The sequence below is a fragment of the Camellia sinensis genome, chromosome 10, assembly GCF_055761805.1.
Source record: "Camellia sinensis isolate YWXY chromosome 10, ASM5576180v1, whole genome shotgun sequence".
Classification (NCBI taxonomy): domain Eukaryota; kingdom Viridiplantae; phylum Streptophyta; class Magnoliopsida; order Ericales; family Theaceae; genus Camellia; species Camellia sinensis.
The window spans coordinates 115,511,051-115,537,495 of NC_138970.1; the positions used below are offsets into that span (position 1 = coordinate 115,511,051).

At 32.9% G+C, this 26,445-nt stretch overlaps 2 pseudogenes across 1 annotated transcript; one reads left to right on the forward strand and one right to left on the reverse strand.

Annotated features, from left to right (window-relative positions):
• Window positions 1-11,818: 11,818 nt before the first annotated feature.
• LOC114305763 (spermidine hydroxycinnamoyl transferase-like) lies at window positions 11,819-21,650 on the reverse strand (annotated as a pseudogene). The gene is made up of 3 exons (XR_014342469.1): window positions 21,298-21,650; window positions 19,335-19,990; window positions 11,819-12,371 (listed from the first exon to the last, which is right to left on the reverse strand). The product of XR_014342469.1 is annotated as a spermidine hydroxycinnamoyl transferase-like (transcript).
• On the forward strand, window positions 14,724-17,887 carry LOC145801517 (thylakoid lumenal 29 kDa protein, chloroplastic-like; annotated as a pseudogene).
• Window positions 21,651-26,445: the final 4,795 nt, after the last annotated feature.

Sequence of the window (26,445 nt, forward strand, 5' to 3'; positions counted from 1 at the left end):
GAACAGATATACTTAATCAAGTCAGTTCCAGATTTCAGTCAATCAGTTCAATACTTCAATCCAGTTCAGTACTTCAATCAATTCAGTTAGCAATCATAATCGGTCTCAGTTTAGCAGTAATCAGTGGTTAATCGGTAAACAGTGACGAGGGTTGTTACACTAACCGAGCTTCATTGGGGGCTGGCCCCGACCATCAATGTTTGCTAAGGCAGTATGTTTTGCAGAAGCAGAGGGCATTGACTGAAGGTGAAACAGAACAAATTCGAAGAAAGGCAAACAGAGTTACTTCTGAAACCGCTACGAGCATGCCATCCTTGTGCTTCCATTGTAAATTGTAAATTAATGATCTCAATATTGTTGTAATTATTATCATCGTAATTAATATTGTTATAACAATAATTTGTTAGATAGCTAGTTTATTTTGTTGTAATAGATTAGCTAGTTTAGTTAATTATAGTTTAGCTAGTTAGTTACTTATTCATTCATTCAGTTTTGTAATAATTAGTTTAATTCGGACTTTTGGACATTGATTCACACCCTTTTTCACGGGGGAAAATATATAATAACATGTATGTCTCCTAACCCAATGTCTTTCTTCCTTTTACTTATTCCCTTGCGATGGTAGTGTAGAGTACCATTTTTCAAATTAGCATCTTTATGCTTTGCATCCACTGTCTTTCATGTATCCAAGGTTCGGCTCATCATACTAATCAAATGTTTAAATTCATTACTTGAATACATGATTCATCACATGTTTTGAATGGAATCATATGCCATGTTCATAACCAAGCCTATTAAAAATATATAACGTGTGCATAGCATTTAGTCATATTGCATTAGTTAGAAACATGCATGTTTTCTAATTATTTTTCTTTGTTTTGGCTCGGAGTACTAGGTGAGCAATTTTGAGTTTAGTATGATGCATTGCGTATTAGTGTTATAATATCAAAGCATGATTTTATGAGGCTAAGTGCTTAAATGATATACTTGTTTGAATGCCGGTAGGTGAAGGCTAATTGCTTAAATTGGGACAAATTGATTATTGTACAAACTCACCTTTTTAAAGTGACGAGTTTCAAAAACAATTTTCAAACAAACATGAAATCAAAATGTTCCAACTTTTGCAAATTAGTCTATACTTATGTGCATCACATTGTAATGTTAGTCTAATAACCGGAACAAGAGCATATAGTGTAAATAAAAATCACATCATGATTAGTAGATGCCGATCTTTGATCGGGCGAGTAGGGTGCTCAATTCATGACCTTCCTCTCTCGTACCTAAGTTCCCTAGTTGGGACACTTTGGTGATGATGGACTAATGGCCTTTGGCATGAGTCTCGGGTTTCTTAAATTTCTCAAAAATATTTAGGTGGTGACTCTGTAATCTGGTAAAGCAGTCCACTTTTGGCATTTGATTCAAACATTGATTTTTCAAAAAGAATTGCCGATTTGGATTCTTTTTGTGTTTTCATTATTTCACATTGCACTTGTAAAATCAGATTCAGAATAGTCATATCCGAAAAGAGCATGAAAAGCAAGCTACAAAAGGGTACCTCAGCAAGACAAAGATATACCTACCCTACCCAACACCTATAAGTAAATGGTGGATCAAGCAATACGTTGGTAGTCTAGATTCAAGGCTTGTATTCCCACCACAACAAAGCCCATGTCTGGCAAGCCATTCGGGATGTTAAATGGCAAATACAGTGACTTAAGCGCACCAATACATGCAATGCAATGAAAATATATATGTAAATAAATCTCATATCATGGAGTTCTAGTCAAGGTCTTTTAGTTTTCCCAACAGAGTCGCCAAAAACTGTAGGTGTCGGGAGGGTACCCGAGCATGCCCAACAGTTTAAACCATCACTAATGCAATGTGAAATAAAAAATGGGAATCCAAATCTGACAACTTTTATACAAAATTCATTTACTATAAAAAAAATGCCAGAAATGGACTACATCACCAAATCTCAAAGTCATCATCTAATCTTTTTGGAGAAATTAGGAAACCCATGACTCGTGCCAAAGGCCATTGTTCGTTATAATCAAATATGCCTCAGTTCGGAACCTTATGTATGAGGAAGGAAAGGTCATGAATTAAGCACCCCCACACCATGATATGAGTTTTGTAAACAATATATGCTCATGTTCTGATTATTTATTAGTACTACAAATTACTATGTGAAGCAATCAAGTATAAACTGTGTTATCCATTTTGGAACATTTGGACCCCATCTATTTTGAAAGAGTTTTGATGTATGTCCAACTCAAATGAATCTGAGCCCACAGGCATAAGAGTCAATACTATTCTAAATTGAATGACACAACCTCCATCCACTAACAATCATAGGGATATATCAGTTAAGCATGTAGCCTCATGGTAAAATGCTTAGACATAATAAGAAAAATCATTCACAGGCGAGATGCTAAAGTTATAAATGTTCACCTAGTATTTACTCACATCCGACTATGAGGATGAAACAAAAGTTGGTAAAATATGCGTGATCCTATATGCAAAATACTAATGCAATACATACACAAGAATGCAACTATAGATTCAGCTACTAAATATATGATATGTGTATTATCTCAAGGCATGAGGTAGCGCACATAATCAGTTCAAAAATGATAAATTCCATAAATGCAGATGAGTCCAACCCAAATGTATGAAAAATGGATGCAATACATGAGTATGATAAATAAAACATGATTCTATGTATATACATAAAGTACAAAAATAAAAGGGATAGAAAGATGTGGGGTTGAAAGATTATTACAACAATTCAAATGAAAACAAAGAAAGACGAATTGAGGGAGGAATTATTAAAACAATTGAATGAAATAATAAAAGAATGAATTGAAATAATAAAACAATTGAATGAAATAATAAAAGAAAGGCGAATAGGGTTAGAAGAATTATTACAACAATGAATTGATTTAGCCTAATTATTGCTGAATCTAACAAATCATACTGTATAAACAAAATAATATAACCAGCAGCTCCAAAACCACTAAGGACAGTACTCCCCAGAAACTATTTGCTCTGTTCTTGGAAGGATCATCTGGCCAGACACAAAAATGGGCCGGCCGAGTAGAAAATTAGTCGACCTAACTCTTCTTCCGGTTAAGATTTAGGTCAGTGCAAAAATTCTAGAACAGAGGCCAAAGGACATTTTCTAAGGGGTGCTGATCCCTTCTACCCCTCTACTCACAAGGATCACTTAGGGAAGAGATAGATGGGCTATAACCCTCAATAATGATATAAACAAATATATACAATAGATATTTTGCTAAAAAGAACAAACTAAATTAATCAAAAGCAATAACAAATTCAAGCCCAAAAATGGATAGGAATCTACATCTTCTTTTTGTGAATAAGGGCAAATTAATACCCAAATCCATGCCATTAAGTGGAGAGCGAAGATTCATGCAAATCATTTCTTGGTGGAAGCTTTGCTTTTAAAACAAGGGATTCATCAAAACCATTGAAAACTCCTCATCTAGTCATAGAACAAGGATGTTTCCACCCTTTTCTACGTGCACAAATGATTGAGAAAGGAGATTTTAACATCATTTGACCCAAAATCTCTTGTTTTACTTCTAAAAAACAAACAAAAATAAAGAGAACACAACTTTTTTCAACATCAAATCTCAAGAATCACTCAAGGAATCCTATAGAACCACCCTACTCATTATTTTCGAGCATAGGTTGAAACATATAGATTGATACACTTGAGAGATAGGATAGATGAAGATAAGGAGTGTAACAACAAGAAAAACTACTTTACTTAGTGAACTTGTGAATGGATGGCTAATAGCTACTCCCAAACACATCCACAAGGGTAAAAAATGGATAAAAACAAGAAATTAGAGCTAAGGAAAGCAAGGAACATAAATGAAAAGCTATCAACTCAATGAATGGGTGGCTAAATCTACCTCATCCACATCCATGAGGACTTATCACATGATTATAACAAGCTAATAATAAGATACAAAGCTTAGAGATGAAGAAGAAAGAGAAGATGAAAAAAAAAATGCCCAAAGCTTCACCTTTAGAAGAGAGAAAAAGCTTCTTGATTGCCAAACTTGCTTCCAAACACCCTCAAGGTCCTTGGATATGGCTTGAATCCTCAACGAGAAGATCCAAGTTCAAGCTTCAATGGTGTTGGTGTTGTGTATGTATGAAAAGAGAGTTTAAGTTTTTATGAAAGCTTGAAAATTGGAAGTAGTCTTAGCTCTTACAAGTCTCTAAGCTTGTAACAAAAATTTCCAACCCTTAACAATGAAAAGAAGATATGTATATATAGATTTTTGGAGGCAAGGCTTAAGAAGGAAGTCAAATGCAAAATATTTAAGATATTTGCATGAAGCTTGTGTAGGAAGCCAAACACAAATATCTAAGATATTTGTGTGCAGCTTGCAGAGGAAGCTCAGTATAAAAATATCTTAGATATTTGCAGGAAAAGCTGAAGTTCCCGAAAATGCTCTGTACCTGGACAATTCAACCGGCCGTGCCATTACTCATTCGACTGACTATTTTTTATCCGACCTAGAATAGCTGCCCAGCCAAACGAAAAATATATCGTTGAATCAATAAAGTAAAATTAGCATGATTTGAAAAGGGAAACATGTATTTCATAGGATATCACCCCTTCCATTCATCCACACTATATCATTTGCTCGATCTACTAAAAAAGACAACATTTTGAAATGTGATTCTTAGGATATTGTAGAAATGTTTGGAATTGCGCTACCCCAAGATTTTTACAAAGGTTTTAAAAGTGTCTAAAATAGTTTGGCCAAAATGGATGTAAAGCTAAGATTAAAGTCTGAACCCGACTTTTCTCCTGATGAATTCGTAAAATAACACATTCCAACTTTCATCATCAGGTGTTTAGAAGAAAGCGCCCAAATCTTAAAACTGGTCAAAATGGGGTGTCTATAGCGAGGTGCGATTTTAGCTTTTTAAATAGGCCCAGCTCGTACCAACCCATTCACTGGTCAAAACTCGAAAAATCTATTAAAATATAGGATTTAAACACAATGATTATAGGTTAAGTAAGTCCCGCCCGTTCTATTGATAACCCCTAACTATCATGATGGAACCTGCGCAGATAAGAGAAAAAAATATAAAATTATTTATTTATTTATTTATTTCTAATATACTAGTACTTTTGTTTTAAATTGTTTGTTAAGTGCTAAAAAAACAAAAAAAATTAAAATAAAATGTTTTTTTTATAACTTTAAATTTTTTGCATACAAATTAAAAGTACTTAATGGAATATTTCAATTGGTGAATGTTTTTTTTTTTTACAAAAAAAATTAATAAGGAAATATACTATTTTTAAATTTTTGCTTTTTATGTTAAACAAATAATATGGGATAAAGAGAATATAATCTATTTTTTTGGTTCCAATTTTTTTTTAATTCAATTTTTTTAACAATTGAGTTTTTTTGTTTTCTATATTTTTTTATTTTCACTAAATGTTTTTAATATTTTAAATAATTCTTTTAGTTTTTAGATACACTTAATATAAATACAATTAAAAAGTGTAATATTTTTGAAATTTTTTTTAAAAAACAAATACTAAATAACAAAAATATAAAAAAAATAAAAATAAAAATTAGTTTTTTTTGTATTCTTGTGTATTTATTTAGTTTTTAAAATACTTTTTTTTTAATAAATATTTTACTTTTTAGGTACATGTAAGTTAGGTGTATATAAAAAGTAGAAATTTACTTAAAATATTAAAAAAATCACTAAAAATAAAAAATATATATATGAAAAATAAAAAATTTGGATTCCATTTGATTTAATTTTGAAATCATGAATTTTGAGTTATGTTTTAACTTTTGAATTTTTTAAATTAGTTTTCAAAAGAAAAAATTTGTCTAGTAACGAATGTTATGGGGCTTGTTTGGTTTGTATCTCAAGATATAATTTTTGAGAAAAATTTCTAAAATTTTGTTTGGTTCAAATTTTTTGAAAAAAAATTTCAAAATCATTTTTTCTTTCCTACACATTAATCAATCATTTTTTTTTCTCCTTTCTCCTCTCTCCTCTCTCCTCTCTCATTTTCAATCTCTTTTTCTCTCGCTCACACATATCTACTCAACTATATTGGAGTTGTTTGGGATGTCTTAAATAAATGCATTTTTTGACTTTTTAGACTAAAAAGTAGAAGAGAAAAAGATGGCTATTTGAGATAACTTTTTGACTTTTTACGAAAAAATGTGTATTAAAATATTGTATAAAATAACAAAATTACCATTTTACCCCTATTATATCTAAATGCCTACTGACTTGGATTGTCTAGGAAGCCAGATGGTGGGCAACAAACATGTTTAGGAACAGATTGCCTATAGTCCGAGATCGGAGTAGACGGTGCTGTTCGGTTCATGGGGGCCCACCACAAATCCTGTTTTGATAATCGGAACCGTTCAATGTGTAAAAATCGTCGAGTATTATATGCCTGTAAAAAATCATGTTGATCATATATCGATAGCTATCTGATCAGATTAGTTTTTTGTCAACCGTTAATTTCTTCACCGTCCAATTTTTTTTTTTTACAAAACTAATTTGATCATATAGTTATCGATATCTAATCAACGTGATTTTTTACAAGCATATAGTACTCAAACGAGTTCGACACATTGAACGGTTCTACACATTAAACGGTTCAAATTATCAAAACGGGAACCGTGATGGGCATCCACGGGCCGAACGACGTTGTCATGTGTATCATGAGAAGTGCATTCGGCTGTCTAATGTGTACCAGCACTGCAGACAACACATCACTTCAATACACTTTTTGACTAGTACTTTTTTTTGTAAATTTATTCTTTTTATATATATATTTTTTGTGAATAGTGATAACTTTTTAATTTTTTAAATAAGTTTTTGGTTTTTAATCTTTTTTCATGGATGCCAAGCCAACTCAAAATATCAAATCATCTCAAACTTTTAAACTCCAAAACTATTTTCAAAATATACAATCAAATAAATCAAAAATATTTCTAAATACTCTCTCTAAAAATATTTTTAAAAATTTATCTCAAAACACAAATTAAACGCACCCATAATTTTTTATTGATGGTACACTGGTTTCATGGCAGTCCCACTTGTCATTATGGCCTATTTTGGGAAGATGGTTATAATCAATTTTTTGGTGAAAAGCTGCTTATAAGCAGCTTATAAGCAGCTTTTTGTGAGAGAGCGGAAGTGGTTTATAATCTAAAAAGCAGATTATAACCAAGTTGCCAAAATAGGCCTATATTTCCAGTTGTAAGCCACAAACACGAGGAATTATTATGGTGAGAAGTTATTAATTGGTTTTGGTATCGTGATTTGATGTTTTAATGCTTTTTTGGTATGTGAGTCATGATTTAAGCAGAGCTTATTTGGGAGAGATTGGATCAAGTTCTCATATTATAATCTTTTTATTCGGAATGGCTAACAGGACACCCTGATGATTTCTGCAAAGGACACTACCTTGAACCTGCAGGAGAGTAGGGAGGATTTTCCTGTAATAAAAAAAAATAGTATTTCGATTGGTGAAGTGGGTATGATTTATAAATTTATATTAGGTGATTGAGGAATATGAAAGTATGTAATAAATTGTGATTGATGAGAGATATGGTCACATGGCGCCCTGGACCAACCAATAATTTTTTTTTCCTTGATTTAGTTCTGAAATCATAATTTGAGTTTTGTGTTATGTTTTGAATTTTAAGTTTTTAAAATGAGTTTTGAAAAGATAAAATTTATTTGATTATGAGTTTTGAAAATAATTTTAAGTCATATTTTGAGTCATAACAACTTATTTGGTCAATACTTAAAAAAATAACTAATTTTTTTTTGAAAAAAATAAATAAATAATATTTTTCTTCAAAAATAAAAATAAAATAAATATTTTTTTCAAGAAAATAAAAAATAAAAATAATTTTAAATAACAAAACATGTTTAGAAAAGAGTTTTGAAAATAGTTGCTGACAAAAGTTTTGAATTGAGCACTGGATTATGAGTTTTGAAAAAAAATTTAAAATCTTTTGCTGAAATCATGATTCAAAAATTAAACCAAATGCTCCAATTTTTTAACTTAAATTTTCTGATAATTAAGTTTTTTGTTTTTAAATTTTTTTTTTAGTGAATGTTTTTTTTTTTTTAAAAAAAATCCACAAATATTATACTATTTAAGTATATTTATGTTAGGTGTCTCTAAAAACTAAAAAAATTATTTCAAATATTAAAATAATTCAATGAAAAAAAATAATAAATAAAAAATACAATTTTTTAAAAAGTGAATTCAAAATTCTAAAATCAAATAAGGTTATTTGTCTTATTTTTAAGCTCCAAAACTATGAGTAGCAACCATTGATCCACCATTAAAAAAATACTAATAAAAATCATTGTACCAAATATAATCAAATTACAACAATAAAACAAAATGGCCGAGGCAAAGGGCATGGTTACTTAAAAGCATGTGTTAACACGTAAACATTTAAAATCCAATCAAAGACAAGCTACAAAGGTAGATGTCGGTAGTTGGTTGGCACCAATACAATAATGAATAAAGCTTGGGAGCTCGAAAATTCTCCCCCCTAATCCCCCTAATGGGCTTCTTCTTTTTTTTTTTCTTCTTCTTCTTCTTCTTCTTCCATTTTCAGTCTGAACGCAGAGAGGAAGGGGGAGAGGGAGAGAAAGAGAAGAGAGAAAGAGAAGAGAGAGAGAAGAGAGGTGGTTCGTCGATCGCCGGTCGTCGGTCGTTGTCGGTCGTCTGCCCAGCCCCGGTCATCGCAGCGCAGCCCCGCCTCTGCCCAGCCCTGCCTCCGCCTCCTCCTCCCCCTGTGATTATGGCCCCCTCCAGTTCCTCCTCCTTCCTCCTCCTCCTCCTCCTCCTTTCCCTGCTTCTGAAAAATAAAAAAAAAAAAAAAAAAAATTAGGGGGACTTAGGGGAGCTCATTTTCGAGCTCCCTAGCATTGCTCTACCATAATATGAACTCGAACAAGCAAATATAATTTTGTTTCTTAAATTATTATTTAAAAATTAATTCAAACCGTATGCTTTTAATAGTATCAATTTTATACTTAAATTATATAATTTTGTATCAATTTCATCTTTGTTGTTAGTTGTCTTTTATAATCAAACGAAAGTCGCTAACGTAATACTGAAATTTCATTTAAAATTTTATTTTACCTTCCAAACTATTTATAAAATATCAATTAGACCCCAAACTTTATTTTATTCAAGGGTCTAATTGATATTTGGGGAATAGTTTGGAAGTAAATTAAAATTTCAAATAAAATTTGGATGTCACATTAACAACTTTTGTTTGATTATAAACGGTAATTGACGTTGGGGATAAAATTCATACACAATCAGATAATTTAGGTATAAAATTGATATTATTAAAATAATAGGATTTAATTAATTTTTGAGTGATAGTTTAGGAGAAAAAAATAATATTTTCTCCTTTTATGGTTGATAACTTGGCTTTTTTTATTAGTCTTTTAGTATTAAATTTTTTTATAAGGTGAAAAAAGTTAATATATTTAGAATGATTTTTTTTAATTGAATAAATAGTTATTAGAAAAAAAAAAGGATTGATTCATGTATATTGTGATATTTTAACCTTTTTGATTTTTTAATATTTTTCTAGGAAAATAACCTGAGAGTGATGTTAGAAAATATTAATTACAAAAAAATATATATATATTACAAATATTAATAATTAAAATTATAAATTTTATCATTAATTTTCATTGATACAATGTCAATGTAATTATCTTTTTTATATATATAATTTTTTAACTAAAAAATTACAACTCAAATAAGACCTAAACGAGTCCAAATCATTTGTTGGTGCCTAAATGAGTCCGACTCATTTTGGCACTCTTTCTTTCCCCCATATTTCTCTTTTGTATCCGTTTAGGGGAAATTACCAGGGAGAGGGAAAAAACGAACCGCGAACGAAGATGACCGGCGAGAAGTCTGCTTCGAAGATTTGCCATTGAAGGCTTAACACCAACTCTTCTGCAATTTGTTGCTGCTGTAACCTCTTTCTTTTTGTTAGGCTTAACATCAACAGGTTTTCATATTCTAGCAAACAACACCATTCAAGCCACAAAAATTGAAAAACCAAAAGTTCCAATAGAGAGCAAAAATGATCAAATTGATCACCAAAAACAACATAAAACAGATTCGAAATCCCAAGCAGATCCACATCTGTTCTCTCAAGGGGGAGAGAGAGAGAGACAGAGAGGAGGAGATTGTGGATCCATTAGCGTTGCCTCACTACTACTATCATTGTCGCCCTCGTCTTGTTCATTCGTCATTTAGGATTAAGGTGTGTGCTATATGCATATTATAACTAAATAAGAAAATTGTATAATTTTAAAATTTTGAATCATAAATAAAAAAAATACATGTCATAACTAAATACAACATGAGATATAACTAAAAATTTCATGAGTAATAACTAAAATAATGTCACAATTAAAGAAAAAAATTAATTATAACTAAAAAAATGACATAATTAAAAATGTATATAGTACACCCATTTTAAACCTATGTATTTTCAAATAAAAAATAATATCAAAATAACGTCGTTTTAAAAGCATAGCAGAAAACACCACCGGAAGACACGACTGAATATTCGGCCTCGGGTCTAAACAAGTCATTGAAAGTTCCTTCTCTTTCTGATTAATTGTAAATAAGTTGTGCTAAGACGGGCAGCAATACATAGTTGAATGTTAAATGAAATACAATCATCTTCGCATGCTGGCCAGTCAATTCCAATTTTGTGGTGGTCTATTGGGCCTCGTTATTTTCTATACCTCTCTCTTCAATTCAAGTGTAAAGCCGTAAATGAGTTAAGTCGAGTAGAGTATTAGAATGTTCAAATTAAAAAATGTAACGAGTTTTAAGATATATTCAATTTTAACTTCTTTACAAAATGAGCCAAACTTAATTGAGTTTTTAACAAATTAAATACGAGTCCAGTTTGATTAATTTAATTTTTTTATAATGCATATAAGTATATCAAGTTGAGAAGTAGATTATTTAAGTTTGATTTGAAAATTTAATAAGTTTTAAATAATATTTATTCTTGATTTATTTATATAACACAATGATCTCAAACAAAATTTTAACAAACTGGAGACATAAGTCAAGCATGAATAATTTAATTCGTTTAACAACTTTACTCAAGTGAACTTTGAACATCTCTACATCGTTTGAAAAGTGTGAATTTTACTTTAGAAGTCAAAATGTAATTAAAAATACTATAAAGTCAACAAGCTATATAAAAAAAAATCAAGCATTCTATTTTTATTTTTCTTTCTCCATATTTTTTCATACAAAATTAAAAAATGTCCCAAACATACTAAATTTTTACTTCATATTTTAACTAAAAATTTTATTAAAATGACTTGTTTCAAACAAAGTGATAAGAGTATCAGCAATATCCCAGTAATCTTACTATTTAGCTACTTTACATTGCCACAGTAACAAACGTTGCTCCGATATCCTTAAGCAATTCTCGGGGGTGGCATTTTTAATTTTAGAATCATTTTTTTAAAGTTTAAAAAAAATAATAATAAAAATTTATTTGATAAAAATAAATATTAAAAAAATATTATTTTTTAATTTTTAAAATTACTTTTGCCCTCAAAAAATGATGAGTTCTTTTATTTATTATTTTTTCATAAAATTAATTATTCATTTTTTTTTTCCCCAAAACTTAGAGAACAAATCCTGAGAACCAAACCAAAGATAAAGATTTGTGGCAAAATGCTTGCCATCACCAGATGTGCACTCAAAAGATTATTCATAAATTATTTTCATTACAATACAAGCAATAACTCTCTTCAAGAAATAAATATTTAGGATAAAATACTACAAATGGAATAAGAAAATAACTTTTTGAAGACAACAGATATTGTTAACATGGCATTAGATATCGTCGTAAAAGAACTTTTTGAAGGCATCCATATGTGCTTCTTGCAACTGCAGTGGGATAAGAAAAGAACCATCTTCATCACGACCGGGGAGGATGAATGCTTTCCCATCATGTCCAATTATTCGGGGTGCCATATAAATTTCCTTTCCCCACCCAAAATCCACCCCATATAATGGTAGTCGAGTCCAATCAGTGATGCTTATATTTGGATTCCCATAGAAAGCTCCAAACATAGATAAATTTGGTTCATTTTTCAGAAAAACAAAACAGAACCTTATGTACTCATCTGTCACCTTATTTATAACTTCTCTTAACTTCTCCACGGTATAACTTAATGGTTTCGACACTATATCCCCCGAGGTAGTGGTTGCAACTACTGGCAAGGCAGTGCAACCGAAATACCCACTACAGGAAATGTAGGTTTTAACGGTATTTATTTAATGGCGTTTTTCTGAACGTCACTGTTTTATAATATTTAACGGCGTTTTACAAACGTCGCCTTTTTTTAAATGAAAACGGCACCGTTTTAATGATAGGAGGCATTCAAAAGCGCCTTCAAATCTCTAAACACTATCTCCTTAAATGGGCGGGCCGCTGACTCACTCTTCTACACCCTCTTCCTAAGCTCTCACTCACTCAACCCTCTCCTGATCTGTGGACGGCTCGCTCTCTCTCTCTCTCTCTCTCTCTCTCTCTCTCAAATACTTCCAATAGCAGTGATTCATCTCAGAATATCAATCGATCGATATCTCAACGGATCGCTCTCTCTCAAGCTCTCTCTCAACGGATCGATCGATCGAATCTCGGTGATTCATCTCAGAATGACATCTCGGCGATTTCGATTTTGATTTCAAAGCGCGCTCTCTCTCGATTTCGAAGGTCTCTCTCTCGATTGCGAAGGTCTATCTGTTATGCGGAGATCAAGGCATTGAGAGAAGGCAGAAAGGTTCGGATCTACCCCTTCTCTCTCTTTATATGACTATAGTAAATCTGATTCGGTGATTCTGTTTTGTTTGTGTTGGTTCAGTGATTCTATATATATATATATGTATGTATATATATATATATTATAACTCTCTTCTGTTTTGTTGATTTGGTTGTTGCCAAGTTTTGATTCTGCAATGCGATAGTATTGCTCTGTTTCAGTGATTGATAATCTAACAGAGCTTGTTTTGCTAACAGAGCTTGATTATGATAGCCAAGATTGCTCAACCCTAGGCCTCTCCAAGGAAGAGGTAAACAAATCTTATTTCAATTCTGCCAACAAAAACCTTTACTACCATACGAACCGCAAAAAAACCTTCTGGATAATTGAAGATAACTTGTCTAAAACATACTTAGGAATCTTAAAAAAAGAGAAAAAGCAAATGGGAATAGACTGAGGAACATATCGAGCCAGAGTACACTGGCCTGCCATATTAAGAAGACCACATTTCCAGTGCTGAAACGTTTTATGAATTTTTTTGATCAAGGCCCTAAATGCCTCATATTTTTTAGTGGTATTGAAATCCAAATTTGCCCCCAAGTAGGGGCTAGGCTTACTCACACGATGAATATTTAAAATATTATCCAGAAAATATCGATGTTGGAATTTAAAATTAGGACTTACAAACAGCTCAGACTTTTGAAAATTAATCTTTAATCCTGACGCATCACAAAAATATTATAAAAACCGATGAAGACACCAAACCTCCTCTGGACAAAACTCCATAAAAATGAAAATATCATCAATGAAAAGAAGATGTAAGACTGGAGGTGAATTCCGACTGATTGAAATTCCTCAGCAAATATTATTTGAACCCAAGATGTAAGACTGGAGGCTCGGGAGCTTTAAGTTTTCCAATTTGAAAAAGGGAGTTAGTGATCTCAAAACCAATAAAAGGCTTATCTAGCAAAGATTTATGTGTAACAGAAAGATGGAATTTGACAGCATTCAACACATTAAAATTAACAGAATCACCAGAATGAAAACATTGGTCCAGAGTTGAGGTTGATGCAATATTAGCATTGAATAGAGTGGTAAAATGTTGGACAAACTGGTGTAGAATTTGTTCCTAATCCGTGATAATAGATCCATCCTCAAGCTGTAGACAAGCAATTCTATTTCGTTGTTTCTGCCATGTTACCATCCTATGAAAAAATTTATAATTTCGATCTCCATTAGCAAGCCATTGCTGCTTCGACCTCTAGGCCCAATATAATTCTTGTTTATTCAGCAAATCATCCAACTTACCCCTTAATTCCCAATCATATTTGACATCACCTTTCTTGAAGGAGAAAAGCAATCTCTTCACCAAGACTAAGGTAATTATGGACTCTTTCAGTTGATGTCAGTGTAATTTAGTGTAAATTTAGTAACTTCAGCCTTTCATTACATCTTAACAGAGTGAAAATTGCTTAATAAATCCAATTAAATTTATGTGTGTGTTTTAAAAGCGAGGACCGTTGATCTCCATTGAGTATGAAATATCATCTAATTGGTTGGTAACTATGTCAAGTTGTAGAATAGAATTAGCTTCATTAATTTATTTGTCTATTTTCTTCATGGTTGAGTTAATGAATATTTTTTTCTCACTCATACTTCTGTGTTTTGTTTAATTTTCTTAATTGTTGTTGCTTATTATGAAAAGATTATTTTTAATAGGCCCGTAAGGACGCCACCCTAGTGGTTGCAAATCTGCAGAGACAACAGATTTATTCACATATTTTTAGTGTTTTATTTTATTTTATTTATTTTACCTTAACTTTGTAACACACATGCTGTTACAACTATTCGGAAAACATTGGCAGAAATTGATGAGCAAGCGGAGCTTCTACCTGATGGAACCCTTCTCGTGTACGTAGCTTTGTGGCTTAAAATATTTCATTTTTTTTTTGTTTTTTTTTTGTTTTGGGTTCTAAATTTGTTGGATTACAATGTGATGTTTTTATTTGTAAGTTATTACTTTAACCAGTTGAAAGCCTTTGCTCCTGCAGTGGTGGTCAAGCAATTGCAGTCATCTATTTCAGAGCTGGGTATGCACCAGCTGATTATCCCTCAGAATCAGTGAGTAGATTCACTTTTGCAGAATCAAGTTTTTTTTCATAAAACTAAAGCATCAGCATAACAAAAGTTTAATCTACAAACAGAATGAGTACTGCATTCTTCCGAAGCTACCAGCCAAATTACTTTCGAACTTTGCATTGATCGATATCTGGATAAATTAACAATTCCATGAGCTGGAGTGATGTGATGATAAGTTTCTGCCAGTTGTTGTCTCTCCCTAGGAAATAATAGCAAGCTCAGGCTCATTTGTTGAAGAGGCTAATGCTGCTGATCTAATACAGTGCAGACAGCGTTCTGAGTTTCAGTGTAAGTACTCCAAACTGTTGGTGTCATTTTTGTTTTCTATTCTTTGTTTTCATTTTTCAAAAAACACAGAAAACTTGTTAGGTAAAGTGTTTCCAGAAAAAAAGTTCTTGAAGCAACCCAGTTTTAGGAAAACACCAAATAGTTGTTTTCAAATTTTAGAAAAATTTTGGAAGTGATGGATGACTTTGAACTTTTCATTGCTTTTGTTTCTGAAAACATGAAAAATGAAAATGATACCAAATAGTTATGTACATTTAACATTGACGGTGTCTATTGAATTAACATATTTTCTTTGACAGCAAGTGTGAAGGGGACCCTTTTTACAGCTATAAAGGTAAATCCCGTCATCATGCTTAATGAAATTGATCCTAATGTAATGCATATTTAGACTTGATTTTACAGATTTAAAACCTACAATGCTTCATTGATTCTTGATGTGCCGATTTCAGGCAAACCCAGATCTTGTTCCATCCTTATTGACTTTGGCGATGAATGATGCTATGACTTATGATAAGGTGAGAAAGAGTTTTACTTGTTGACAGTTTGAGATGAAAGTAGAAATTTATATTATTCCTAAACATTACATATCAAGAAAGCTCATATGATTCTAATTGAGTTTTGCAGGCCACAAAATCTGGTGGCCCAAATGGATCTGTACGTTTCAGGTACTTCTAACATATAGCATTACCACGCATAAGTATGTAGTATTAAAGAATAAAGTAAAAGAATGAAATTCTGCATTCTATCAAAAATTAGGATTGGTATTTCATGTACAGCGAAGATTTTCACCAAACCAAAGATGATTCATCTATTATTTTTTGTTCCGGCTTATTTTTTAGGGATTTTAATGCCAATTCACAAAATGACCCTATTATTTCAGTGTCGATGATAAGCAGATGTATTAAATGTGGTAAAAAAAGGTTATGGAATATGAAAATTATGTTAAATTGTCAAAATTGTATTGAGGTTTTGGATCCTGGATTTAGTTGGTTTAGGCATCAGTTTCCTTTTGTTTGCGTCTTTTGGCTGAACTGTTTTCACTCCTTACTTCTTATTTTTTCGGTTAGAAGTTTTTAAGTCAATGCTGAAATGTTACCTTGATGTTTTTTTTATTATTTTTTTCTTGTCAATTATATTTTCATGCTTGAAGCTCAGAGATTAGCAGACCAGAGAATAAGGGGCTCTCCGCCGCAATGAATTTATTAGAGGAAGCAAAGAAGGAAATAGATTCATATTCCAAGGGTGGTCCTATTTCATTTGCTGATCTCATCCAATTTACAGGTTGCATGTCATTCTTATCACCAAGTTTGTCCTGTACACTACCTACATGGCCATTAACTTGCTCAGATACTCTGGAATCAGTCATCGTATTTTTGTGGAGTGTACTCTATAAATCATTTGTTTTTACCAATATGTTCATCATCAAATTTATGGTAGATGAATAGACTATAGTGTGTGCACAATTGCACATGGAGTCTCTGTGTATTTATGTGGAGTCTCTGTGTATACACATTTCATATGTGGTATCCATTATGCTTTACCTCGCTTAACTCAAATTATCAAATTTGCTACGAACATAGAAACTGGTCAAAGAATTTACATGATTTGTTAATGAGATCCACTTTTGAAAAACTATATTCGGCCATATATATTTTGTGTCCAATTTTGTGATCAGTTATTTCAAAATTATTAGGGGACGTGGATGTAATGGATACAATTGCTTTTTGTAACTACAGTGGGGCTTGTTTGACAAGCAATTTGGGAGGTCAGATGCTCAAGAGCCAGGTCCAGAAGGGAGGGTTCCCTTGTGGGTGAAAGCAAAGTGTTCAGGAAATGAAAGATAAGTTCTCGGCCATAGGCTTTGGTCCCCGCCAGGTATTTCAATTATCATGACATCAACTGGCAGAAACTTATCATCAAATCACTCCAGCTCATGGAATTGTTAATTTATCCAGATATCGATCTATGAAGAAATACACTCATTTAAATTCTCGTCCTCTTCTTTTACACTCTTTATTTATGTGTTTTTCCTTTCCATTTATTTGGTAAGTAAGCATTTCGTTGATGCTAAATCTGAATTTTCCTATAACACTTGAATATTATCATTGGAGTCACTTAGCTCTATTGTTACATGATATATCTAAGGCTTTCATATGTGTTGTCTTTATGTAGTCAATAAGTGTTGAACAGGAAAAATGGGTTTAGGCGGCAATATGGTTTACTAGGTATAAAAGTGGGGTTCTTGGATCAAAGCCGATCAACATGGTTGAAACCAGATGATATTCTGTATTTATTATGTTTTTCTACTTTGTTACCGTTCATGTTTGATTCAAATTCATGATCACGTAATTCATTCTCATATTCAATGATAAGCTTGGGACAGGTGGATGTGCCTGTTTATGCAGCAGGAACTGGTGTTAAACCTGCAGAAATAGCTAGGCAAGGTCTAGAAGAGGCCAAAATGAAGAATATGGATGTGGTCATAGTGGACACAGCTGGAAGACTTCAGGTTATATCAGCTATCTATTTGGGGCTACTTTTAATAAGATCTGTTTTTTTAATAAAATAATAATAATTATTATATATGTACTTTTCAACCTTATTTTAACTGATCTATCTTCTTTTTTATATGTGCGTGTGTTTGACCCTGAAATGTTGCACCAGTTTTACTACCCTAAGGGATATGAGTTAACCATTGGGGTAGAAAGTTCTGTCATCTTCTTCTTCGAGGATTGTTTTCATGTCAACTTTTTCCCCTTACAAACACACATTAATGTGTACTAATTGGACGTTATTTTTTTTTACTGTTTTCATGTCAACTGAGAGAATTAAATAATCAATGATATCTTCTAGGATAATGTAAAGCTCCTCACTCATTTGTATTTATTTCTTTTGAAGGTTTGGTAGAGGGAACTAGAAGCTCATCTTAAATTCAGATCGTGACATATTTGAAGAGAGAACCGAGGTGAGAATTTTTTATGGTTGTGCCTTTTTTCTGCTTTAATATTATTTTTCTTTATGTTAACATAAGGGCTTCTTTTGTTTAGGTTGATTTGAAGGACAAGTGGAGAAATATGATACATTACTAACTCTTAAAAACAGAAGATGGTCTGCAGTTTGTATTATAGTTGAGGTATGCCCCCCCCCCCCGACCCGACAAGTTCATTGGAGAGAGGTTGTTAAAATACAAGGGGTTGGCTATAAACTCTTTACTTATCTAAAAAATGGCTTTAGAAACTTTTGTATTGAATAGTTGTTATCATATTTTGTAGATGTAGTTAATGCTCTAACAAGCTAAGGTTTGTAAGGTAACCGAAAGGACGGTTCTTGCATGTTGATTGATTCTTCATAGTTTTCTACTCTACTTGATGGGTCTTCAAAAAGGAAAAAGAAAATATTGATTGCTGGAATACAATGTTGGTGCATCAGATTTCTTCTTCTTCTTCTTCTACTATTATTATTTATTTATAAATTTTTTTTTTGAACTTTATACCAAATGTGTTATGTGATGGATAGATGAGAGTGTAATCATGTTACTAATCGGTATAATAACATGTCAAGAGCCTCATTATTTTATTTTTAATTTTGTTTTCAAACTTAGTTTATTTATTATTTTAATAAACATCAATTATTAGTTCTTAATAATTGTTTATGACAGGTATTTTTTCAACCATATAAAATTAGCACAACGTTAAAAATAAAAAAAAATAAAAATAAAGGCTATGGCGGCGTTTTTTGAACGTCACTATATCCCCACCCCAACGGTTAGATTTTTAAAATGTATAAATGTCTTTAACGGCGTTTTCAAAATGTCGCTAAATGTCATAGTGACGTCACAATACAATTAGGTAGGACTTTTGGCTAAAAACGCCGCCTATAATAAACGCCATAAAGCTATAGCGACGGCCGCATCGTCGGCGTTTGGTACTAAACGTCACAAAAAGAATTAGCGACGTTTTTAGTACTTATAGCGGCGTTTTAAAAACGCCGCTAAAAGTCGATTTTCCAACAGTGACCCCTCAGGCAATGATGATTGCAAACGGCTAAGAAAATTCACAACGGCCCGAAAGTTAGTTAGCTGCTCGCTTTCATGTTGACGTGCCTTGTATGCACACCTCCACATATGAGCAGTAACACTCTCATACCTTGTAAAGGCGCGATTAGTACTGGTGGCGCTATTTTGATACTCATTAGCCTTGTTCTTCAACTGGTTGATTTGTTCTTTGCTTAGCTTTAGCATAGCCACGACAGTCTTCTTGTTTTGCTCATCTGTGTTGTTTGAGTGGCCTATTAAGAGCGGTGGTGGCTTGAAATCTGAGTGATCAAAGCTTGTTTTTGGCAAAGGATCCTCAAGTTGTAAGATTGTTCGATCAAGAAATGGGAGGTTCTCTGGTTTTTCACCGCGAGCAATTCTAGCCGACTCGGAGATGAAGTGAGCTGCACATTCACCATCAGCAAGGGCATGCGATATACCCAAGCCAAGACTAAATCCACCACAACTAAACTTGGTGACTTGAACCAAAAGCAATGGTAGCTCATGAATTGGTCTGTCATAGTCCACTGATGGTATGAGTGCTCTAGTCTTTGAACTCGGACAGAAGTCCCCAAAGTCATCAATTTTGGCTTCGGATTCAGCTTCGAGGAACTGGGCACCCATGGAGTTGCAGTTGATCTTGTTGAAAATATTACAGGAAGTTCTATTAGAATAAATATTATAACAAGGGTAAATCACATCGTTATCCCCTAAATCTTGACTGACTAGTGTCATTTTAATCCTTATAATATTAATTTGTTCAATTTTAACTTGAAATTTTTTATTTTGTCTCAAATTGCTTTAGTTGATTTCAATTGTTAACATTTATTTTTATGACAAATGAATGGCATATTTCATGCGCAAAATTATAAACTTGATTAATTTAGTAACTTAATGTCAACTAACTTAGTGATAATTTTTTTTATCAAAAACCTTAATGGTGTTATCTATTGGGTGAAATTAATGCAAAATCCAAAACTAAGGATTAAAATTGAGTCAATTGAGAGTGTAGGAACCAAAATAACATAAGTGGCAAAATGTTGGGATTATTGGTATAATTTGCCCTTATAACAATGGGTTAATTATATTTTGGTCCCACAATATTTAAATTGTGTCAATTTTAATTCCCAATATATAAAATGTTTCAATTTGATCCTCAATATTTAAATTATGTCAATTTGATCCATAATATATAAAAAGTGTTTCAATTTAGTTCCTCAATCTAACTTTGTTAATCGACGCATTGGGAGACCAAATTAAAATCCTTTTTGAAAATATTTCAATATGATCCCCAATGTACACTATTTTCTTTCTTTCTCTTAAAAAAAAAACTTGAAAAGAAAACAATTAGTTCAATTCATGATATATAGGCTTAGAACACCCCAATAGAGACCAGTACAATTCAATTCAACATTTTCTTTGATTGGGTTTGATTGTGTTTGTAGCTCTATAATACAAATTAGTTATATCATTTGATGAGCTACATTGCTAATATTGATCCAAAAAAAGTAAGTATAGCTAGTCCGTGAACAACCAACCATCACACTATAAAAGTTAGATAAGTTCGATCTAAGCTTACAAATAATAGGCCTCGTAAAAGGATCTACTAAATTCATCGAGTTGTGCCAAAGAATAAAAACGGTATTTCATTGAATGGATTCGTTGTCTACTGTGTATAAAATATTCCTTTGGCAGAGGGTTTCCAAATCTATACCATTAAAAAATATTTCAATTTGATTTCCCAATACGTCTATTAAGTTAGATTGGAAGACCAACTTGAAACACGTTTTTTTATTGGAGATTAAATTGAAATACTTTTAAACATCAGTAATTAAAATGACACAATACTCATACTTTGAGGACCTTAAATGTAATTACTCCTATAATAATTAACCAAAAATAAAAGAACAAGATATTAATTAAAAAAAATAGAAAAGATTGTTTACTTGAAGGCGACCCCTAGCAATCCTTTGCAGGCGTCCAGCGAGAGGGTAGAATATGACTAGTGCTTTGCTTAAAGAGTCTTTTAGAGTATGTATTACTGAATTTAGAGTCAACTCACCAGAGGGTTGATAGAAGTAAACAGTAGGTGCATGAAATATGGAATCAAGTGATCAAATTCTGATAAATACATGAGCCCAGTTGGTGTTTCCTTGGTTGGTTTCACCATGTAAGAGGCCTTTAAGGTCACCATTGTTGGAGAGAAGAAAGAGAGGAGGAGAGATTTTTGGTTGTTAAGTGCTTGTGACATTCTTGTGAAGTCCAAGGCTTTAAATAGAACTAATCATCGACGGATGAAGCTTTTTTGAAGAATGATGTACAAATAAAAAAAATTAATATAGAATATTCGTACATAATAATATGGGTTAATTTAAACTTTTTACATTCAAATTAAACATCCCTGAAGAGGTAATGATTCCTTTCAATACCACTATCTTTTATACTCTTCCATATTATATTTCGTGAGCCTTATGTCAGGTCCGCTATGAAAATCTGAACTATTCATCTTCTAAAACCAACAATAAAGATGAATTGTGTAAAAAATCAATTTTATCGGATATGACTAGACACATGAACAATTTTTGTTTTGTTTTGTTTTGTTTTTAATAAATGGAAACTATGAGTTTAAACTTAAATTGACCATTATATAAAATAAAATGCGATTTGTTCATCTATTCATTGATATTCAATGAAATGAGATGAGTGATTCGTATCATCGTTATGGACCCACAGTGGACTCACAAAATAAAATCCAGAGGAGTATAAAATATAATAGCATGGAGATGAGTCATTCTTATATTATTTTGCTACCAAAGGAAAAAAAAAATGATTATAGAAACTGATCACAATGTACATATAAATGGATAGATTTTTTAAGATTTATTATGAGATTCATTAAAAAAAAAGAGAAAAATTAGGAGTCATGAAATTTTTTTCATGAAAATAATCATGAAAGAGTTAAGATCCTTGGATTACCTTGATTAGTGTGTGGTACTTTATTCTAAGTGTAATTCAAGGGTCACAAAGTTTTTATGATTATTTTTATGAAATTTTTTTCATGATACCTAGCATTGCTCTAAAAAAAAAAAAAAATTATCTATATATATGTTATGTATCTGATTTTAGAATCAATTTATGTATTTATATTATAGTCATTTTTTTTGGTGCACGATAAAGAATTTTGTAAATGATTAAAAGGGTAAGAATGGGACTGCAGGTAAACACGTGGGCTTGGTAGGCTCAAATGACATAAATATGATGGTTCTAGAGTGTTGTTCTGAGGCGCATTTACTAATAAGTATCATACGGAAAGTTTAAATTTTATTTAATTCCAAAATAAAATATTTGCACGAATTAATTTTATATATTTTTAATTGTTACAAAAAATTCTTTTTAAAATTTTTTTTTATAACTTTAAAAATGCTGATACATCCAACGACTTCCGTCAAACTCACCAAAGACTTGCCAAAATATTCAACATCATTGGAAAGTCGCCGGAACATCACCGGAAGTTCGCCGAAGTATTCTGAACATTACTAGAAAATGTCAAGAACATCATCAGAGATTCACTGGAATATTCAGAATATTTTCGAAAAAAAAAAGAGAATAAATTGAGAAATTATAGTTAAAAAATATAACAACAACAAACAGCAATGAGAAAAAGTGTATATTATTTTTCAATTTTTGTAGGGTTTAAGCAAATAATCTGTAATATTGATCAAACTGAAAAGTAAGCTTTGAAACTGTAAAATGTTACGGTTTCAAAGCATTATTCTATTAAGCTGAAAAACATGTTATGAAACTATAAAATTTACAGTTCTAAAGAATATTATGAAATTGCAAAATGTTGCAGTTTTAAAGCTTCATTCATTTTAACACCAAAAAAGTTGAAATTGTAAAATTGTACAGTTTTCACCGCTTGTAACTAAAACTTAAAAACAAATTATTCAGAATTTGAAATTTTTCTCCATTAAAATAGAAAAATAGACTTGTGTAATAGAGAAAATGTAGAAAAATTGAGAAATTGAAGGAAAGAATAGATATAGAAAGAATATTGTACTCCTGCAACTATTTTTTGTTTAGATCTAGTCGGATCTCATGTAAATCTACTCAAATTTGATGTAGATCTCATCTTCTTCATTGTCGGTAAGGATGAAGTCACGAGTTAATGTTGGTGGTTGGTGGTTGCCGATAAACCCCAATCAATTATAGTCGTCGGTCACCAATGACTATATATTAGAAAGAGAAAGAGAATAAGGAAGGTGTGATCACCGGTTGTCAGACATGACAAAGAGAAGGAAAAGAAAACGCAAAGAGAGGAAAATATAAAGAATGAGACAAAAAGAAGAGAGAGAGAGAGGGAGAGAGAAACGTGTAGAACTTTTGGGTCTACTCAAAAAGTTGTTGGATTAAATAGTGTACACATATTTTAAACAAGACCTATGGGTAATTTCCCCCTTGTTCTAATGACTTTTGTGGTGGATAAAAATCAAATCACTTAGGTTGTAACAGTAACGCGACAGAGATAGCTTGATTCTTGACTTGAAAAACATTTGGATAAAGGTAGAAGAGGGGCAGCTGGAGCAGCCTAGGGACCCTCTGATGCCTAAGTCAGCAATAGAGGTAAATAAAGGTGCAAGATTATCTTAGTGGGGTTGAGATAGAAGTTCTTGCATACCTCCATTCTACTGATTGTTTCCCCTTTCATAGCATGCTCTTACTAACCGTTGTTGGCTGTTAGGCTTTCCCCCGCTCCTCATGCCAGCCCCATTTTCTAGGGATTGTGCTCCACCAGATGCAGATTTCTAGGAGTTGGTTGAACCTAAAATAAAAAGATATGGGCTGACTGGGTCTGCGCCCTTCTTAGGCGTGCTCTCTGCCGCCTTTCTCCTGCCCTAAAACTTTTCTAACCTAGTTTGGTCCTAGGCTTCCAGGCTAGACTCAAACTATCCTGAGCTGACTTTCCATTTTGCTAGCAATGCTTCATTCCTGCTACCAACCCAGGAATTCCAGTCCTGCCTTATGTGGATTCGTTTTTTGCCTCACACAATTGCCTCTAAATTCTGGCTTCTTTTTCTTTCTAGGCTGAAAAAGGAATTAGAGTTTTGATTACAACTGCAGGAGTTTTTTTCCCGTAATCCTAGGGCCTCGTGCCTATCATTTCAATTTTTAAAAGGCGTGACGTCCCTTCGCCTGTCGCACCGCCTCTGCCCTAGAACAGGTGGCCTCACCTTGTAAGTTCCAAACCAACACGTCTATTATACGAAGCGACAGACATGTCCATTCAAAATTATTTATGGCGCTATAAATTTCCCACCAGAGTCCTTCCTTCTTCAATACTCACTATTCCTTCTAGAGAAAAGTAAGAAAAAATATTCCAACCATAGCGTTTTCAGTTCGATAATTTTTCGTTCCGATCTTCCTTTGGTTGTCTGTAAGTCCCCTCTCTCTCTCTCTCTCTCTCTCTCTCTCTCTCTCTCTCTCTCTCATATTTCTTGATTTTTTTTCCCTTTTCTAGTCTAATGGGCAAGTATCGTGTCCTCCTAGAATCCCCTTCCTCCTTGGCCGCCTTTCGCGAACAATTTGGTATCCCAGATAATGTCCATATTCGCTTGCAAAAGAATGTGACAACCTTGACGGTGGCCCAGATTACAATTGTATGCCCCTTGTTGCCATTACTGAGGAAAGGGTTAGGTTTTCCCTAAACCCACTTTTGAGAGAGTGCATGTGGTCTTGGTCCCTTGCCCCTATTCAACTCTCTGCTGGCATTTATAGAGTTGTGAATGGGGTTTTTGAGTTAAATCGAGCCTAAGGCACCCACCTTGGTCAAATGGAGATTATGTCCGTTTATGTTCTTACAACCTACAATACCAAGCCTCAACTGAGGACCTTAAGTATTATTTGAGGCCAAAATGCCTCAAAGAGACTCATCACCCTTCTTCCCAAAACCATTAAGGACCTAGACGAAGATATTGTGATGATTTTTGAGAATTGGGAATTTAAGAGCTCTCCCCATACTTGGTCTGTACCTATATCCTTTGCAAGAGCATGTCCTTTCCATTCTATATTCCTTATTTTTCCTTTGAATTTGTATGGCTGACTTGTTCTTTAACCATTCATTCTCTTTTTGCCAGATCCTACCACTAACATGGTAAAGCACCTTCATGAATACGTCATTCGTCAGGAGGAACTAAAGAAGATCTAGAACCCTCCTGAAGATGAGAAGTCTGCTCACAAATTTCTGGGTTTTGAATCCTCTGCATCCCATCTAAAAGATGAGAAATAGTGGTTCTAAGCTTTTTAAGAACAACAAGAAAGCTCCACTAGTAGTCCTGCCAAAAGAATTTATGGCCCTATCATTGACCTTGCTACCACATCCATGGACGTAAAGGTTGAGGACTTGGCTGATTCCCTCGTGCGACGTTCTTCAAGGATTGTGAAAACTACTACCCTTCCCTCCATAGAGAAGAAGAGCAAATTTCAAAAAGGTGCTGAACTCCTGAAGGTGAAGCAGGAAGTAGGAGTCGTGTTTTCTATTGTTACTACCGCCGGTGCTAGTTCCGGTGTTGGTGAGTTCATTACCCCTGAATCTATGAAATCGAAATGATTTACCCCTCATACAACTACCACTGCTACTGACCATGAAGATCCTGCTACGAAACGCCTCAAGACACAAAGGGGTGGCAAGACTATGTCCTACAAGGTTCCTGATGATTAGTTCAGGCGTCAGATATTGCTCCCTAATTGTCTTTATGTGTCGAAGAATGACAGCCTAATGGAAGTTCCTGAACTAGGCTTTCAACTTAACAAAGGGTTTACCATACCTAGGGATATGGCCTCCCTCCATCCTTTGGATGATGCTTCTCTGATCTGTACCGATGTGGTCAGTGCTTTAAGGGTAAGCTTTTTTGTACTCAAGCTTTCTATATTCCTTGTATTTTGACTGAGTTTAATCATTCTTCTATTCTGTAGGCCATCCAAGTTTGTCATGAAAGTTTGACCAGCATGGACTCTTATAAGGCTGAAGCCTGCATCTAATTTGTCAAGGCCTCTAGTGCTCTGAAAACTATCGCTGATATGGAGAAGATACCGAA